At 36.5% G+C, this 7,094-nt stretch overlaps 1 pseudogene; it reads right to left on the bottom strand.

Annotated features, from left to right (window-relative positions):
* Window positions 1-737: 737 nt before the first annotated feature.
* LOC119640733 lies at window positions 738-1,415 on the bottom strand (annotated as a pseudogene).
* Window positions 1,416-7,094: the final 5,679 nt, after the last annotated feature.

Below are 7,094 nucleotides of genomic sequence, written 5' to 3'. Positions count from 1 at the left end.
ATATTTTTTTTGTTTTTTTTTTGATATGTTGAAACAGAGATGGACTATGCCAATAGATTTGTGGCTTATATGTCCAAATAATAAACTGTTGAGTCAAAATTAAATAATGACTTTGATCTATTTGAACTATTTATTATTTATTTATTGAACTTTTCCAAACACTTTAACACTTTCGAAATGATCGCGACGGCCATGTAAAATTTTCTTTGTTTCGCAGAAAGCCATTATCTTTTTTTCTTTTCAGGGTATATAAGAAAAGGAGCATATATGAAAAGAGCACAGAGTTGCTTTCCTATAAGTATGAATGGCGAAAATGAAATCTCACTACATTGTGTATGAATTTCGTTTAATTTCTTGATTGAAAGATTGTGAATAATGATGATCTTAATAGTCGTACTATATAATATATAATCCGATTTTCTGTTAAATTTTCTGAAAATTGTTTGTAATGTTTTCGCCAGTCGCCAGCTGCATGACACAGATAACGCGCCATGCGTGTTTGCTTGCTTTTCCCCTTACTTTAGAAATTGGTAGTTTAGAAAATCCATAAATTTTCATTCATCAGTAAAAAGCCATATATTTTATGTTTCATCTTTAAAATTGTCGCATATTTTGCTATGCTGCTTTTGCTATTTTGCTTTTAAAATGTCACTATTTTCGTCCCCCAAAAAAACCAACTTGTCTTTTGGAAAATGAAAAACTTATTCTTTCTTTCAATTACAGTTTTTGTATTTACTTCAAATTCTACTGGAAGGATTCATGCCATTAAACTGTACAGAAGAAACAGTAATAATCTCTTCGTCGTCGGCTTCGATGGTTGTATCGTCTTCTTCTTCTCTAACTGGTATGTCATCCAAAGTTGGCGTTTTTATGCGATTCCTTATAATGATGTCTTGTCGCGTTCTGCGGGAGTTTGCAAGTGTAAAGGGTTGGTAACTATTTCACAACTGTCCAAACTGTCGCGTCCTTGTACGCCCAAAGTTAAATTAACTTTTGAATGTTGCCCTGGCGTCAAGTCGTTAAACGGTTGCAAATGACAAGATGTCAGGCGTCCGCTCATAGTGGCTGGTGGTGGTTTTAAACGTGATGGATCTAATTAGCGATGGAATTTTATTCGTTTTCTTGGAGGTACGAGCCGGTGAACTTTTACGCGAATTGAACGATCTCAATTGTTTGGCTCTGTTTGTACAACTAATAATTCGGAATAGGCGGGCAACTTGTTAAGAAAAAACTTACGCTTCAATTAACTTTAGCAGCATGTAATGAAATGATTCATATTCGTCGCTACCAAATTCAATGGGAGAAAAATCCCAATGAATATTAAAAGTGCAAATTCAAATTTTCCTACGTTTACCTAAATTTGATTCCAACTCAACCATGGTACCGCTGTCGATGGCTCCCACATCGCCTGCCATCCAGCCAGCAAATTGCTACCCATGTTAATCGTTTATCAGTTTCAACTTCCATAACCATCTGATCGACACTCACTTGATCTCCATTTTTATCATTATAAAATTATCATTAAATTTTTAGCATCTTGTGCGCTGTTTATATGTGCGTAGGTGTTTTGACATTCGCTACAGAGTATAACTTTTGAACTTAAGCAGCATAAACATAAATGCATATTTATGTAAAAGTGTTAAAGCAAAACATTCAACAAGTTGCAAAAACGCCAGAACAACTGCCGCATATATGATAATCGGAGTCTGGGCATTAAAGGTGAGATAGGGAGCATTTACGGCAGCGTAGGGAATTGTTATTTTAACATTTACATGCCTTTTGACCTTTTCCAACGTATCATACATGCAAGCAAACATACATGCACACAAAAATTACTTCGATTTCAGGTTATTCCATTATCGTTTTCTCCTGTTGCCGAATGAAAATTTGAAGAAAAATAAATAAACAGAATCGTTTCAAGTCATATAAATGTCAAAATTTTATTTTACGGTCAAATGTTGAAGGGCAGAACAAAGACTGCAGAGACTATCGCCAAATTTATTTTTTTTATATTAGAATTTAATGTGAAATTTAACTTTTAATTTACGCCAAAACGGGCGAAAGAGATTAAATGACGCGACAAAGTGAAAGTGCTCTTAGGCCCTTTGTAGTAGAATACTTCGGGAAAATCCTAAGAGGAAAAAGGGGTACATTGGATATGTCTCTCGAAAAAAAAGTATTGTTGGACAAAACAAGAAAACAGTTCATAGCTGATGGGAAAAAACGTTTGGCATGCTACAGTTGCACCTGTCAACCCCAAAAAGGGATGTCTCTGCGCTAGGATAGTAAGTTCTTTGTTACAGCGAAATTCACTTGATTTCACTTGACTTCGCAAGGACTATTAACATATTACTTGAAAGCAAGCAGTCAAGGCCAACTAAAATTTCAAAAGTTTTTCTATTAAAAACATATTGTTACGAAAATCATATATTTAATCAGATATGCCTATGTATGAAAACCATCTATTTGCGTTGAAGACGATATTCTCCAAAGTGTAAAGACAGCTATGAACACGAATATTATATGATAAAATTCACTATACTTTCCTCGTCCTCGCTATCCATCATCTCACTTCATCATCCAACTTTAGTGGTGAACCTTTAAACAAAAGTGAAATACAATTTTATTATTATTATTATTATTATTTTAATTTTAGACTAATGAAATGAATTCTTAGACAAAAAAAAAGACATTGAGCACTAGCAACACAGGCTATCGGCTCTAATTTAAATAAATGGATATTAGATAGTGAACTTAATAGTATTAAAAAAGTAATATATTGAATTGATATTCTGTTCTGTAGCTGATTGTGGAATGTTCAAAGGGTTAATCGTTCCAAATGCAATACTTCTAGCCAAGGAAAAGTTGAGGCAGTCGCAGAGAATGTGCTTTATAGTAAGAGTTTGTCCACAACAGCAGATTGGGGAAGAAGACTTCTTTAGGATCCATTGGTGAGTTGCAATTGTATGACCAAGGCGAATTCTCGAGAATGTTTGGATCTTGGTTTTCTCAACGTTTGTTGGATATAAAGGTGGAGTTAATTGAGGGTTAATAAAAGAGTAGTGTTGATGATGGTGTTGTAAATTTCCTTCTGTAATTTTCTCTTTAACTTTTCTTCCAATGTAACTTTGAAGATCCAACTTTTCCATGACATCATCCATAATTAGAGGAGGAGAAGCAGCATACTTTGCCGCTAAATCCGCCTGCTCATTTCCCAGTAAACCGATGTGACTTGGTACCCATAACATTTTAATTTTTTCGTCGGGTGTAGTAATTATATTCCTTAATTTGTTGATGGTGCTCCATCTCGAAGTCGAAGGATTCCGAACAGCTTGTAATACAGACAAACTGTCGGTAACAATAGCGGTTTTGAGTTTGTTTTTATGGGCAAGGTTGGCAGCCTGAAGGATAGCTCTGGCTTCCGTTGTGAAAGTTGAAGTACTTTAGTGAAATATGTGGTTGAGAAGAACCCGTCCTGTAGCATCTACCACCGCACAAGCAGGAGGCAGACCAGGAGATTTTGAGCCGTCTGTGTACAAAAGATTCCAACCAGTACTGTCCAATACTTGGGTTTTTTCAGCTATTAGATTCCTGAAGACGTAATTTGGAGTATCTTCTTTCTTGTGCATAGACAGTGAGATGTCAAAAGAGCAGTCTTTCAAAATCCAGGGAGGTTTAACACCAAAAGAGCGGGAAATTTTTAAGGGAATGTTCAATTCCTTTGCGATGCACAAACAATGGTCAATTGCAGATGGTGACTTTGGAATTTTCTTCGCAATAATAATCTTTCTTATGTCATCACCGAGAATGGATTTGTTTGAATTAAGAAGCTTAGGGACTATTTTAGCTTTTAACTCATACAGTCTATTTTCTAAGGTTGGGAGACCAGTTTCAATTATAATATTATTTATGGGCGTCGTCCGAAAAGCATAACAACTTGCTCTAACGGCTTGGTGATAGACCGGTTTAAGGATGTTGATATTATATTTGCAGCTATTGCCATAAATTATCAAAGCTTAGTCAATCTTGCTTAACACAAGCATTTTGGTAAGATAAGCGATAGTGTTAATATGCGCATGGCTTCTCCAAGCAACGTACTGTATGAAATTTACCCTTGTTAAAAGGGAGTTTTTTAACCGAAGGCAGTGTGCTTTCCAACGATAATTGTTTGAAAACGTGAGCCCGAGAACATGGAGCGTCTGCACATTTAGTACTGGTAAGTCGTTAATATGCATCAGTAGGTTTCCTGCATCGCACATTTGTTTTCGACAAATGTGCATTTTTTTTGATTTTTGTATAGAGATTATAGCTCCTGACGAGTTTGCCCATGTGGAGATCTCACATGCAATAGATTCGAGGATGTTGATTGCTTTCGTGTTGTCTTTTTCTTTTGTAAAAATGTATACATCGTCCGCGTAGAGACAATGTTCCACTCTTGGTACACGGCAAAGAATTTTGCTAATTTCGTTGAAAGCGATCTGGAAAAGCGTGACAGAGAGAGGAGATCCTTGCGGAATGCCATTCTTTAGCGGAAAGGAATCAGAAAGATGATTGTTGATTCTAACTTTGAACCGCCGATGCGACATGAATGATTTGATGTAGTTGAAGAATTTGGGTCCAACATTCCATGATTTCAAGAGTCTTAAGATAACATGAAGACCAACTCTATCAAATGCTTTTTCGAAATCAATTGAGAGAATTGTTACGTGATTTCGTTCGGAAATTGCTTTGCTTGTGAAATAATCAATATGTAACAGAGCGTCGATGCACCCTCTACCCCGCTTGAAACCAACTTGTTGCTTTGTTATCAGGTTCTTGGATTCAAGAAACCAAGATAATCTAGATGCCATAATCTTCTCTAATACCTTAGAGAGGCAAGGTAAAAGAGAAATTGGGCGATAATCTGATGCGATGGAGACATTTTTTGACTTTGGAATTGGAACAACTGTTGCCAGTTTCCACATGTAGGGTATATGGCCAGTCATAAATACCGTATTATATAGGTCCAGTAATTTATTTTTACTAGACTTAGACATAGCACTGATCATTTGGTATGAGATGCGGTCTAGACCAGGTGTCTTCCCCTTCAAATTGGAGAGACAACTTCCAAGTTCTGAGGTAGATACGCAATTTTCCAGGAACATGGCACATCTATCGATATTATTTGGAGGAGATATTGGAGTCCTTTTATTATCAATGAAAGCACTGGAGAAGTTGCTGTCAGAGGAGTATTCGCACCACACTTTTCCAAAGTAATTAGAAATCTCATCTGCGTCAGTTAAAGTTCCATTGGGAGTGCAGATGGCAGAAATTTCGTTCAGGTTTGAAGTCCCATTAAGTCTGTTGATTTTGTTCCAGACAACTTTCATTGATGTATTTCTGTGAATTCGTCTCGAGAAAAGTTCGAAACTAAGTGCCTTCGATTTCCGTAATTCCTTTCTGAATAGAGCATTGGCCTTTTTGTATAATAACAAGTGATTTTGATCAGGACATCTCTTAAAGCGGTGCCATAGATCCATTTTATTTTTCCTCAAAAACGAAAGCGTGTTGTTCCACCAAGGAACCCTAGCTCGTTCTAAAGAGGTGTTGGATTGAGGAATAGAAAGATGAGCAGCCGTGCGAATCGCTTTAGACATAATAGCAGCATCATGGTTGCAGTTTCCGTTAAATGGCTTTGAATTCAAAAATGACTCCACTTGTTTGGAGTAATTGATCCAATCCGCTTTATCTTGGAGGAATTTGGCCTGTTTTGCTGGAGTAGCAGAGGACGTTGAAAGTTTAAGATCGATTATGATTGGAAAGTGATCACTATTATGTAGATCATCAGAAATAGACCAGGACACCAAAGGAAGAAGTGATGGAGAGCAGCATGTTAAATCAATATGTGAAAAAGTATGATGAGTTGAGAAGTGCGTTGGTTTTCCATCATTTAAAACGCAAAGGTTGCTTTGAAAAAAGGCCTTTTCTAAAACAGTACCGCGAGTGTTGTTCACTGTTGAGCCCCAGATGATATTCCAGCTGTTGAAATCGCCGCATATAATTAATGGGGGGGAAAGTACGGAGAATAAACTGTAGAGTTCTTGCTGAGAAAACGATTGCGAAGGTGGAGAATAGAGCGAAAGCACTGTAAATTTTATATTTAACATTATTTGTATCGCTACGGCTTGTATATTTGAGCTTAAATTTATGCGTATGTGAGGTATACTTGATTTTATAAAAACACCTACTCCTTGTTTGGAATATGAGTTTTGATCAGCATTCGTGAAGTATCCAATATATGATTTGGGTGGAATAGGATTAAAAGAGCTTCTACAATGGGTTTCTTGAAGCGATAAAAAGGTTGGATTAAAATCACTTATGAGTGTACGGAGTTCATCAAAATTATTAATAAGTCCCTTAATGTTCCATTGTAGAATTTTAAAAACTTTATTTAATTGTAATGACATGTAAGCAGAGTGGAGGGAGGGTTAAGTTGACATGTCAGCGTCTCCGTCGAGAAGGTCGCTATAGGAATTTTTCGTGAATGATTTATTCTTACCAGCAGAATAATCTGTATTTAGGTGATTTGCTACATTTGAAGCGCAACGGGTTGGCGCACGTGAATAATTTGAAATTGAAGGTTGATTAATGGATGAAAGAATGGGTTCATTACCACTTGTGATTTGTTGAGTAAAGTTGAGAGCTGGAGATTCTGGAGAATTTGGTATATTAGATTTTAGCATATGTGTTGTTGTTTTAATTTTTTCATTATTTGCAGTTGCTTTGGTTTTTTCAATATTATCTTTGGCAAGTGATGTAACTGGTTTCGCAATATAATTTTTGGTTAATGGTGGAACAGGTTTTTCATTGGAAGCAGTTGCAGTTAAAGTCTTACTAGGCTCGATTTGCGAGGCAACAGCAGCATAGGTATTACTTTCGCCAATTCCATGGGCTACAGATGGATTTCTTTCCCGGTGTGTGCGTCGCGCTTCGCCCATGCTACAGTAATTTTCTTTTTTGATTTTTAATATTTCGCGCATCTGTACAAAACGTGGGCATTGTTTGTTTAACGCTGAGTGTTGATCATTGCAATTTATGCAGAAACTACGGGTACA

Source organism: Glossina fuscipes, unplaced genomic scaffold, assembly GCF_014805625.2.
Source record: "Glossina fuscipes isolate IAEA_lab_2018 unplaced genomic scaffold, Yale_Gfus_2 127, whole genome shotgun sequence".
NCBI lineage: Eukaryota > Metazoa > Arthropoda > Insecta > Diptera > Glossinidae > Glossina > Glossina fuscipes.
Note: the sequence above shows the minus strand (reverse complement) of the source record. Positions and strands in the feature narration are given on the sequence as shown.